Source organism: Carlito syrichta, unplaced genomic scaffold (genome assembly GCF_000164805.1).
Source record: "Carlito syrichta isolate Samal-C Ts95f unplaced genomic scaffold, Tarsius_syrichta-2.0.1 Scaffold306449, whole genome shotgun sequence".
Taxonomy (NCBI): Eukaryota; Metazoa; Chordata; class Mammalia; order Primates; family Tarsiidae; genus Carlito; species Carlito syrichta.
Window position 1 is genome coordinate 916,473 of NW_007250545.1, and position 13,624 is coordinate 930,096.

At 35.3% G+C, this 13,624-nt stretch overlaps 1 pseudogene; it reads right to left on the reverse strand.

Moving 5' to 3' along the window:
• LOC103265337 overlaps nucleotides 1-13,624 on the reverse strand; it is a 248,854-nt pseudogene that overhangs the window by 89,919 nt on the left and 145,311 nt on the right.

Below are 13,624 nucleotides of genomic sequence, written 5' to 3' on the forward strand. Positions count from 1 at the left end.
TACAAATAAATTAAAAAATTAGCTGGGCGTGGTAGCGCGCGCCTGTAGTTCCAGCTACGTGGAAGGCTGAGGCGGAAGGATCGCTGGAGCCCAGCAGGCGAGGCTGCAGTGGCCGGGAGCAGCCACTGCACTCTCGTCTGGGCAACAGAGTGAGACTCCAACTCAAAAAAAAAAAAAAGATTGTAGGTAAAGTAGTAATAAACTCTGCAGGGACCTCTTTTTGCAAACTCATCTATTCAGATCAGAGAACTGAACAGTGAGAGAGCTGGCCCAAAATCCCATCTCAGTCTAGAAAAGTTGAACTGGGTAAAAGACTGCTAGTAGAGCTAGTTTAGAATTTCCCTAAGCAGATGAGTGAGTGAACATGACCCATGAGCAATTGGTTAACATTAGCCCAGATAGATTTTTTTTCATTCAGGGACCAAGAAACAGGAATCTCTTTCTTTCTCTCATTCCTTCTCTCTTTCATTATAAACTTAAAAATAAACAGTGCGAAACATAGAATGCTCCTGAAGCTTCAAATAAATAATATATTCCTGAAAATTACCTATTATTGTGTTAAAAATGAAATTTTAAAGAAATTTTGGTACATGGTCCCTAGGAATTACAAATATTCATTCATTTGTTTAAATAAATAAGCACCTTTCTATATGCCAGTATCTTCATTTCATTTCATGAGGTAGTGTTTCTCAAGCCTTGGTATACATTAGAATCACTTGAGGTGTTTGAAAAAAAAAAAAATATGCCTGGGCCCCACCCCAAACCTTCTCATTGTTAGTAGTGCTGTCCAGGTGATTCCAGTGTGCAGCCAGGACTGACAACCACCTGGCTAGCTGTCAAGGATACAGCTGTGAACAGATAGACACGATTCCAGTTGTCACGAAGCCATGTATTTAAGGTAAGAGTTAGTTCATGAAGAGAGAAATAATACAATTTTATGTAGTGATGAGAACCACGGTGAAAACAAAGCAGCTTGTCATACTTGAGAAAGGGACTGGAGGGCTTGGGGTGGTATACTTTTGATTGGTGGTTAGCAAGACTTCCTAGAAAAGTCTTCTTGAACTGAGGCCTAAATATCACGAAAGACAGGGCTTGCAAGGATCTAAAGGCAGAGTTTCATAGAAGAAGGAGACAGGTAGTATAAAGCCCTTACGGTGGTATTACCTTCATGGAGTTAAATGAAAGAATGGAGGTCAGGGAGCCTGGGGTGAATGGTGTGATAGAGATGGGAGAGAAAAGCTAGGGATAGACCGGAAAGGCCTCTTAGGCCATAATGAGTATCCTGCATCCTTTTAATTTAATGAGGAGACATCAGCGGATTCTAGACAGAGAAAAAGCATGATCTGATTTACCTAGTTATAAACCATTCTGACTGTGTGTGGAAAACAGATTAGATGGGCATGAGGAAGATCAATAAAAGACTTTAATTGGTCCAAACTGGAGGTATGTAAAATGTAATTTGAACAAGATTGAAAGTGGAGAGCAAGTTATGTTTTCTTTTTTTTTTCTTTTTGAGTTGCCCAGACTGTCACCCAGACTGGAGTGCAGTGGCCGCTCCCGGCCACCGCAGCCTCGACCTGCTGGGCTCCGGTGATCCTTCCACTTCAGCCTTCCAAGTAGCCGGAATTACAGGCGTGCGCTAACACACCCGGCTGATTTTTTGATTTATTGTAGAGATGAGGTCTCGCTGCCCAGGCGGGTCTCGAACCCGCGGGCTCAGGCAATCCACTCACCTCAGCCTCCCAAAGGTGCGGGATTACAGGTTGAGCCACCCAGCCCGGCTAGGTATGTTTTCATTTGAGAGATGGAAAGTGATGGATAGCTGACAAAGCTGCGTGATGAGGTTCGTTATGTTATTTTCTTTGTTTTTATGTCTGAAGAAAATTTCTGTAACAAAAAAGTTGTTTAAAAACTGAAGAAGTGCTACAGATATAGGCTTTTGGGGGTCAAGATTTTGACTCAAGACTTTCTTATGCGTTCTAGTTTTTTAAAGGGAACAGAAAGACGTTCATAGCTATGTGAAGACAGATAATTTTAAAATTATTTTAGACATACTTTAGTAGATGGGGAGAGCAATCAAAACTAAATTCAAGGATGGAAATTTACAAATAATATTATTTTTCTTATTCAGTTTGGACCCCAAACTCAAGGACTTTATTGAATCGCATGCTGTCAGAATATTACCGCGGTCTGATCTGACTACCTCCTACACTATTTCCTTAGCAGTGTTACTACATTTGCTGTTTTCCTTATCTCAGGAAGTATGTTTCTCTTGTGCCACATCCTTTATCCTACAATTTAGAGGAGGTTTCTTATCAGGATCTTACTAAGATCCTTTAGGCCTCTTCTTAAAACTTAGAGGAACAATTCCCTGGAGATCTGCCTGCTTGTCTCCTTGTACATGGGTTCTGATCTCTTCTTGTAGTGCAGAGCCAGCATTCAGATGCCTGGTTGATTTGTTCTGAGGCACTGTGGTTCCACTGGAACTAGTCCTACATGAAGATATTTTCTGGGTGTCCCCTCATTCTGTTAAAGTACACTGGAATTTTTTTAAAGCAATCTTCTAATGTGACTAAATTGGAAACATAGTTCCTTATGTATCACAGTGGACACTTTTGATGGGTGCATCACAGATTGGTACATAAAACCTGCTAGACTCAAAGTCTACAACTTAGTATTTAAAGTTGCGCAACTGAGTCATACCTCTCTGCCATACAGGAGAAAGACACACTTCACTGTCTCCTCCCTCTCTAGTGATTTGTCCTTTAGGCTCCAAGCTCATGGTATATGTTAACTTGTTTCAAGCGAGTGACGATATCTATGTTCAGATGCCAGATGCTAAAAAGTCCATCCCTATGTCCTTTTTAAACTTGATTCTTTTAGAAGCACATTGAAGTTTGTAGAAATAGCAACTTGACGATTGTGGGGGTTTATCCATAGCAATGTGGGCTTGTGAGATGAGTGAGGGCCATCACCAATATACACTCAAGTCTAGTAAATGCAATGATTGGTTATGTTTTACTCTAGAACTTTAAATGGCTAAACTATTTATGCGGTGGATACTCTGCTGAGAGTATCCACCGCATAAATATTTTATGTATTTTCCCTTGAAAGGAGCTTAGAGAAACAGATTGGTGATTTCCCTTATAGAGAATAGTGACTGATGCTCATTTGCACCTGCTAGACTCATGTTGAATGACCTAAATCCCTCAATTATTCAATGAGGAAAGATTACTAAACCTTCCCATAGCTAAACAGTATCTATCCATAGTTTTCTTCATTATCATCTTCCATCTAGACAAGTGAATATTCCTGGGTCAAGAATGATAAAAATCAGTACAAATTGATTTGTTTAACTTTATTAACAAATACAGTTAGTGAAATGTCTAATAATTAATTATACCATTCATAAAATACACACAAAAACAAACGATTTTTAGGAGGCGCATACTTTAAGTATTTTTAAAATGTACTTATTTGCTTTTATATTTTCTAAATTTTCCATAATGAACATGTATTATTTTTATAATCAAAGAATATTTTAAAATCTGCACACGTATATAACTTTTATATTCCCTATGATTACAATTACATACAAAAAGAGAGCAAAATAACAAAGTACAACAAAAAGTTAATCTCTTTGTAACATATTTTATTGGTGATCTGAAGCACTCAGTAAATATCTGTTGAGTAATTGTCCTTTCTAATTTTAAATAGCTTTTGGTAATGAGCAAAAATTGCCTTTTTCTTAAGGAAAATAATTGGTAAATTGCAATATTGACCCATAAGAACTAATTCTTTTCTTTCCTTTTCCCCAAAATGTTATTGATTACCACAACCTAAAATCACCGATGAAATGATATATATCTATTTACTATATACACAAATATATTTACTATATATATACAAATACCATCCAAATATTTGTATATAAGTGTTGGCCTTGATTTTGACATGTTGTTTGGATCTTTTATTCTGATCCACTTTTTCACAGGTTACATGTTTACTATCTTACACTATTTTAAATTTTTGAAATGATGGGCTGAGAAGTTAGAATGCCCTGATTTCACGTCATAACTCTACCACTTTATAGCTACACTTTTGACATATATTTCCTCTCTATGATTCAGTGTTCTTATGGCATCTGGCCCATTGGGTTTCACTGAGATTAAATAACATTACTTTAAAAAATGCAAGTAAACCGGGCTCGGTGGCTCAGCCTGTAATCCCACGCCTTTGGGAGGCTGAGGTGAGTGGATTGCCTGAGCCCGCGGGTTCGAGACCCGCCTGGGCAGCGAGACCTCATCTCTACAATAAATCAAAAAAATCAGTCGGGCGTGGTAGCGCATGCCTGTAATTCCGGCTACTCGGAAGGCTGAGGCGGAAGGATCACTGGAGCCCAGCAGGCGAGGCTGCGGTGGCCGGGAGCGGCCACTGCACTCCAATCCGGGCAACAGAGTGAGACTCCAACTCAAAAAAAAAAAAAAATGCAAGTAAATGATTTATCACAGTGCTTTGCATAAAGGAAGCAATCAATGCAGGTGAGTTGTAATTATCATGTTTCGTTTCCTAATAATATAGTGTCTGAAACACAGTTTAGTGTTCACTAAACAGATGTAGATTTGCTGTGACTTTAAAGAATTGCAATTAACCTCAAATGTAAAACAAGAAATGAAGACTACAAATACTAGGTCACTACTAAATATTGAGTACATATTGAAGGCCACCCCTGCATGTGTTCTTAACGTAGAAGTACTATTTTATTTCTGACATATATAGGTTATATATTATATAGCAATTATTTTTAAAATATAGAAATAGTTCTCTTGACTTGTACCTACATTTATGATAATGTGTAGTGAGGTACCAGTACCTACTGTAAAATTCTGCTGTCACCCATGTCTTCTATACTTTTCCCTTCTGCCTTAAATTTTACTCTTAAAAATCTATAGTATGTGTATGTTTTTTTGATCCCTTCCCCTTTTGATGGGTAGCACGGTTGGTTCCATGTTTTTGCTAATGTGAATAATGCTGCAATAAACATGAGTGTGCAGGTATTTTTTTCATAGAGTGATTTGAGTTCCTTTGGGTATATTCCTGGTAGGGCATTTGCAGGGTCATATGGAAGGTCAATTTTTAGATCTTTTAGGAATCGCCAAACTGTTTTCCACAGAGGTTGTACCAGTTTACACTCCCACCAACAGTGTAGAAGTATTCCCTTTTCTCTGCACCCTCTCCAGCATCTGTTGTTTTTTGAGTTATTGATGATGGTCATCCTGACTGGAGTTAGGTGGTATCTCAGTGTGGTTTTAATTTGTATTTCTTTGATGACTAGTGTGACTGAGCATTTTGTGGTACATATACACAATGGACTATTACACAGCCATAAAGAAGGACAAAATTATGAACATTAGAGCAACTTGGATGGACTTAGAGTCTATAATACTGAATGATCTATCACAAAAACACAGAATTGAGTACCACATGTTCTCACTCATAAGTGGACCCTGAAAAATTATCATAATACTATAAAAAAGGGATTGGCAGTAGTGGGAAACTGCCAAGAGGGGGGCACACTTCATCAACAAGAGTACCTGCATAATAAACATTATGTATACCTAACCCTGAACTGTACCACACATCATTAAAATTAAAAATAAAAAAATATGTATAGTAAGTGTCCATTAGACAGACTGTCAAATGGAGGTCAATATGCATGATTATGAATAGCAAAAATGTTTAATAGTGTCAAAGTATTATATATATATTATTTATACATATATATAAATAAGTTATATATAATTTATATAAACATATAAATTAGTTCAGGTATCCTGAGAGTCTACCTGTGTATTGGCTAGAATGAAATCTATTCAATGTTCAGTTGCTGTATGATTTTTTTTTTTTTTTTTTTGTCTCTACATTATCGCAGGTTCCTGGTACATAGTACCACAGTATACACTTCCAAATATCCAATGAATAAGTGAATATATATGTGAATGAAGTTTTGAAACTTTCCTTCATATAAGTTCAGATGGGCTAATTTATCTTTTGCAGATATCTGTCATATTTTTTGCACTGATATCTCTCGAAGTTACTCTGAAAAAAAAGCAAGCCATGTAACAAAAGAGGCCAGCATATAACTATAATGTGACTGTATAAAAACAGATACATGACAGTCATGCTCACTGTGCCCTTCCCATTCATAAATAAAGGAACTATGGTTAAAATTGTGGGAGTACCTCTATTAAATGCTACATATCACAAAGGTAAATTATTTTTTATAAAATTATAAGTGTTTTGTGCAAGCAGCTGTTAATGAATTTGTTAAATAATTCTAATATCCAGGTGTTTCCATATCAAATGAAACCCGAAAGCCTTTGCATTTTTTCATTTATCACTATTTCCCCACAGTATGCAAATAGTAAAAGCTAAATAAATGTCATTCGTAGGTTGATTTTGTGTCTAAAATATCTGTATTTACATTGAAATATATCTGTTCCAAATTGTAAAGGTCTTAGGGAGGAGAAACAACTATGGTTTTAGTATAAGATTTACATACTTGTTTAACGCTAACTTTAAAGACATTTAAGATGTTCTATGCCCTCCAGGTAAGCTTATTTAACAGGTTAATTTATTCCAATATTATATAATCAAAACAGGATTCAGGCAAACTATATTTGAACTGAGATTAACATAATGACATACCTTTAATAGAAAGTCTTATCAGCTCCCTACAATTATCAAATGTTCCAATTTAACTGACAGTCAAACAATACAGAGGACAATTATAAAAATTCCAAAGTATTGTGAAAACATTTTTACTTCATTATGCTACAATTTTGGTGAGAGAAAAAGTCATCATTCTCCCCTCGGGATATTAAATGATTTCCAGCTTAAACAAAGTTTACATCTGATAAGGATCAGTTTTTGTTTATATGAGGTTTCAAAATGAAGTGCTATTTCCTACTACTTAATATGTGTCATTTTAAAAGAAAATGAATTGAGCTTAAAATAGGCATGCAAAGCAAGATTTGAGGCGCCAAAAATGCATGATCAGAGCTTTCCAAAGAGGCTGGAACCCAATGTGTCCACAGGCAGTACGATATTTTGCAGGGCTAGGATGACCTAGCCCAAGGCCTTTGATTCACCTCCACTCCCAAGACAGGGCGGTAAGATGAGTGGGTAGCGTGTCTTTCAGTTTCTGCTTCTGAAAACATGCAAAGAACAAAACCAGTAGCTTATTTTTAAGCTTGAAGAAAAAAAAAACTTAGATCATAGACAAATGTAATGTTTACTTTGTCCAGAGATATTCTTGTTCATAAAAAGCCAGGATGTTCAAGAGAACATATATGGTGTGTGTGTGTGTGTGTGTGTGTGTGTGTGTGTGTGTGTGTGTGTGTGTGTGTTTGTAGGCAGTGGAGCCTAATGACACTTTGAACTTGAATCATCAACATGGTTGTAATTAAGGACGTGATCTTGAACAAGTCACTTAGCCTCTGCACTCTCATATCCTTGATTCAAATGATACTTCTCTAATACATCCTAACTGTATCTCTGTAAAAATTAAAAGGGAGAATTGGGCAAAAATTCCTTTCAAGTCTTAAATATTCTATGGTTATGAAATCATTTAATAAAATACTGGGAGAAAGTATGCCAAAATATTTTTTAAAGTGGTTATATTAGAGCATAAGCTCTTAGCTATATTTTTCTTTTTTGGAATTTTACAAATTTTCTGCCATCCACTTTTATATTAAATTTATACATAAGAATATCAATATACAGGACACTATAGTTGACCCTTGTATAATTAGTAGTGTTTACTTCTAGTAAACTGATGTTGTCTTCTTAACTATTATTATTTGAAAAGGGCTGGTTATGCCAGTTCTGAATGTCTTAGTTGAGGAGTCTCTCTTTAAGTGAGTGTAGAATAATGTTAAAGAAGTCCTTACTGCTCTCCAAAGATGTCTGCAGCCTCTGTAAATGGTTCATCCTCGACTCTCTCATAAAGCCTTTTCTTTGCCTTTCCTCTCCAGATTGCTTAGCAGAGCAACAGAGCACTCAATCTATGCTTGTTTTACATCTCTCATCACTTTATATCTTTTACTGTATTTAATTATGTATGTGTATCATTTCCCCCATCTAAACCAACACATGAGAGGGAAGATGTTTTATTTACCTTTCAATTTTCCTCATGTCTATCATAAAGTACTGAACACAAGACACTCAATAAATATTTGTGGAGTGACTGAATAACGCTCTTATCTCACTTTGGATTTTTGCTTCCATAGTGGTTAACTTTTATTTATTAAATAAAAAATTTAGACATTAAAGAACTGTGTCATACTGTATTATAGCCATATGATATTATAGTAATCTTTGAAGGAGTACAGAGAGAGCAAACAAAATAATTGTTTTTTTTTTTTTTTTTTAGTTGGGAGTCTCAATATATCACTCAGGCTGGAGTGCAGTGGCATGCTCATGGCCACCGCAGCACCCCGGTGTTGACCTGCTGGACTCCAGAAATCTTCCGTCTCAGCCTTCCAAGTAGCTGGAATTACAGGTGCACACTACCACACCTGGATAATTTTTTATTTTTATTGTAGAGATGCGGTCTCACCGAGTTGCCCGGGCTGATCTCAAACCCATGGGCTCAGGCAATCTACTTGCCTCAGCCTCCCAAAGTGCTAGGATTACAGGCTGAGTCACTGAGCCTGGCCAAAGTAATTTTTAAAAAATAATATAAACTTTGAAGTATTTATCCTTAATTTAAAAACATACTTTAGTTACCATAGTAATACTTCATGTATATATTAATATAACAAATATTTCATGCATAAATACCTACTATGGACTGATAATTATAGTGGAAAATAAGGATAATTAAATAAAACATGTTCTCAAAGGCTTATAGAACAATCAGAGAAAGAGATTTTCCAAATAAATATTATATATTTCACATGTAGTTTAAAATGTAAAATCATTTTTAAATGGCTTTGAAATATGAAATTATAAAGTTGTTTTATTCACTTCTCCTTTGTGTTGAAATGCTATATTTTATTTTGATATGAAGAATATTCTTTGTATTATAGTTTAACACAGCAAAATCAAAACAAATAAGATAAAAGGTAGCTACCAACAAAGAACAATTTAAAAATAGATAAAATTTTTTTAAAAAGGAATAATGTGACATATGCATGGAGGTTCACAATAATATTTTTCAAGTCTCTAATCATTTATTATTATTATACAAGAAGTGTTCATCAAAATGTATAGAAGAAATAAGGCTGGGTGTGGTGGCTCATGCCTATAATCCCAGCACTTTGAGAGGCCGAGGTGAGAGGATTGCCTGAGCCCAGGGGTTTGAGACCAATCTGGACAACTTGGCGAGACCTTGTCTCTACAATAAATCAAAAAATTAGCCAGGCATTGTGGCATGCACCTGTAGTTCTAGCTACTTGGAAGGCTGAGGCAGAAGATTCACCTAAGCCCAGCAGGTCGAGGTTGTGGTGGCTGTGAGTGTGCCACTGCCCTCCAGCCTGAGTGACAGAGTGACTCCAACTCAAACAAACAAAGAAAAAAATAGAAAAAATAGAAAATTCAAGCATATTAAAATAGTAAATAAAGTCCACTGGATTCATACAATCTAGAGACTAAAATTTGTATATTCTTAATTCATTTTATGTAACTATATGAATATATTATGCATGACATGCTGCTCTGTCATCCTTTTTTATTAAAATATATTTTTCATATTTCCCTATAAGTAAATATTCAATAATATAATTATAATGGTCACATAGAATTTCATCTTATTTATGAATCATAATTTATCCAACCATTCCCCTACTGCTGAAAATTTACACTGTTCAGCTCTGTTTTAATTACAGCACTGTAGTTACCATCCTTATAAATAAATCTATATGCATTGTTTTCTTAAGATTAATTATTGAGCACACTTCACTGAATCCTAAAAGAATAAAATGATCATAATTTAATATTTTCTTGATGATTCAAGACAATCTCCATAAAAATAAATCGCCATATTGATTGCTATAGAGTAAGGTGGAAGTGCTCCAGGGTCAGAATGTCTCAAATGGAATCCTGGTTGTTCCACCCACTAGCCTCATGACCTCAAGCAAGTTATTTAGCCTCTCTAGGACATAATATCTGTCTCTGTAAAATGAGTTTGATTATAGCATCCATCATATAGATTATGAAGATGAAATGAGAAAATGCACATAAAATGTATAACTCTGAGTCCCTTGAGTATAAAGTGAATAAATATTAGCTTTATACTGTTTTGCCGTCATAACAATTGTGTTAGGCTCATCCAGAAGAACAGAACCAACAGGAGATTGTGTGAGAGTGTGTGTGTGTGTGTGTGTGTGTGTGTGTGTGTACATATAAGGAGACCACCAAGCAAATGGAATTATCTTTTGGAGGGCAGGCCACTTATATTACAGTCTTCCCCCCCTAGGGAAGTGTTCTAGGAACCCATCAGTGTCAGTGTGCCAGCTACATTGTTGTGAGAGGCCCTGTTCGGCTTCAGTGAATTTTTTTTTATTTTTGGAGGTTCTTTCGATGTGTTTGCCCATTTCATGATGGGTGATTTACAAGTGCACCTGCCCTCACCACGCCGAGTGTTCAGCAGTTTTTGACCCAGAACGGCAAGATCCCAGTGTCCTACTCTCCCTATTCACCCGATCTCACCCCAAGGGACTTTGTTTTATTCCCCTGGATGAAAAAAGTCCTCAAATGGAAACATTTTGCCAATGTGGAAGAAGTGAAACAAAAAATGGCAGAAGCACTACTACTACTACTACTACTACAACTACAACACACACACACACACACACACACACACACACACACACACACCGATTGATTATGAAGAATTGGTTCACACCATTGCAGCAGCAGAAAAGTCCCACAATCTGCCATCTGCAAGCTAACAACTCATTAAAGCTGATGGAGTAGTCTGAACCCAATGGTCTGCAAACCATGGGAGCTAGTGGTATAAATCCCAGTTTGAATCCAGCGGACCAAGAACTGGGAGACTGATGGTGTAAGTCCTTGCCTGAGTCCAAAGGCCCAAGAACCAGGAGCAGTGATATCCAAGACAGAAGAAGATGGATCTCCCAGCTCAAACAGAGAGGGAATTTGCCCTTCCTCCACCTTTTCATTCCATTAGGTCATCAATGGATTAGATAACATCCATATGCATTGGTGCGGGCCATCTTCTTTACTGATTTAAATGCTAAACTTTTCCAGAAACACCACCACCCTGAAAAAATGTTTTACCAGATACCTGGGCATCTCTTACCCCAGGCAAGTTGACACTTGAAATTAGCCATCACAACAATTATAGTAGATACAAAGAACTGCTAAGCTGTTCAATCCTGTTTACTCCTTACTCAACAAACTCCAATTATAGTTGTTTTCAGTTTTAAAGTAGTATTATATATGTGTGTGTGTGTATGTATATATATATATATATATATATTTATATATTTGTTTTATTACCATTGCATATTACTTCAATACCTATGTATATGCACAAATACATGCATCTATAAATATATACATATATATATATATATATATATATACACACACACACACACACACACCTGCAATTATTCATATATTTATTCTGGCACAGAGAATCTCACCAGGATGACCCTTAGGGGACATTTTGTAACTTTGTGTGCTATTGGTTGTCATAATGATTTGGGGAAGGTCAAATCCCTATTTATTGATTAAGGGGCTAGTCTGTACTATGTCTTCTAATAAATAAAACAGTCCTATGCAACAAAGAATATCTCACATCCTAAGCAAATTTCAAATATTCTGTTATAACCTTATGTGAGAAAATTTTGCTTGTACTTGTCTGAGCATACAGCCCAACTTTGTTTTATATATAAGCACAAAGCAAAGCTTTTTTTTTTAGTATTATTTTAATATACACCAAATTTTCCAGGAATACAAGCACAATGTAAAACACAAGAAGTCTACAGTGTCTTAGAACTTTACCATGAGCAGTTCATCATTTTGAAAATTACAGCCCCTCAAAGCAATACTTTTCAAAGTATTTGAGGTAACACTACAAAACATCTTTATCCATCTACACGTGTAGTTTTTACATATTGCTGCAAGCAGATGATTGTACCATTAAGTCTTCTGGTATAATCATTCCTAAGTATCTACATACTAAAGTACGTTTTTCATACACCATTTTTCCTTTACTAGAGCTTTACATAGTTGACCTGCAAACAATGCAGGGAATTGAGGTGCTAACACCCACCCCAACTGTGGAATAAAAAAGTTGTGTATAACTTCTGATCCTCCCAAACTTAACCACTAACAGCATAAGCTGACCAGAAGTTTTATTGATAACATAAAAAAGTCAATTCACACATATTTTATGTGTTATATGTATTGTATACTGTTCTGTATTTACACAATAAAGTAATCTAAAGACAATGTGATTAAGAAAATCACAAAGAAGAGAAAATACACATATATTAGTATACTGTATTTATTGACACCGTTAGTTTACATGTCTGTTTACAAGGTGAATCACCAGTCTGAAATGGTAGCAAACTCAGCTGCAAACCTTCATGTACAATACATATTCACATATGGTCCAACCTTTTCTAGTAATGTTAAGATTCTTTTTTCCTGTTTCTTGAGGGCACTTCAAGCATCACTAGTGACACTTTGTATGGGGCCCATGACGTTACTCAAGATTTATGGTATTGCAATAAACGCAATGGAAAATATGCGAGAACTGAGAGAGATCACTTTTTACTGTTATCTGCAATATGCTGGAGAGGTGAACTGCATACATGGAGATGACTAGCACCACACATGTTAAGTGAATTCTCACAACACTTGAGCTCACTGCATAGCAACAGGAGGTAGCTACTAAATTATTACAGTATTACAGTATGTGCTATGGTAATTTTATGCATTATAATTTAATACTGCATCTTCATGCTTGTTTTACATTTCTCAACAGCAAATGGTGCCATGCACAGTCTATAAATGTTTGTGTATACATTTTGATAAATTTTACTTTTTATAATTGATTTGTGCACATTTTATGGTAGTAAATGAAAAAATAGACTAATATCTAGATATATTTTATGCATTCATGACATAGCTTTTTAAAAATTTTTTCATGTTTTTACTTCTAGGTTATGCAGTTCATCTGCGATTTCTCTGAGATTGTTTCAAATCTCCAAAAAGTTTTCCAATATATGAGGGGACCCTACAAAAACCCAGAATTTATTTATAAAAAATTGTGTGTTTTTTCGTTCATGTTTAAACTTCAATCACCTTCAAAATACTCTCCATTTGATGCAATAAACCTATCGAGATGCTTTTTCCATTGCTCAAAACAATTTTTGAACTAAGAAATTTTCATACCTTTTATATATAATATATATTATTTATGGTATATATTACTTTATATATAGTATATATAGTATATATTACTTTATATGTTACTCTAAATATATATTATATATTTTATATAATATATAATATAAATATATATTTAATAATTTATAGTATATAATTATATATAGTATACATATATTATAATATCTAATTATAT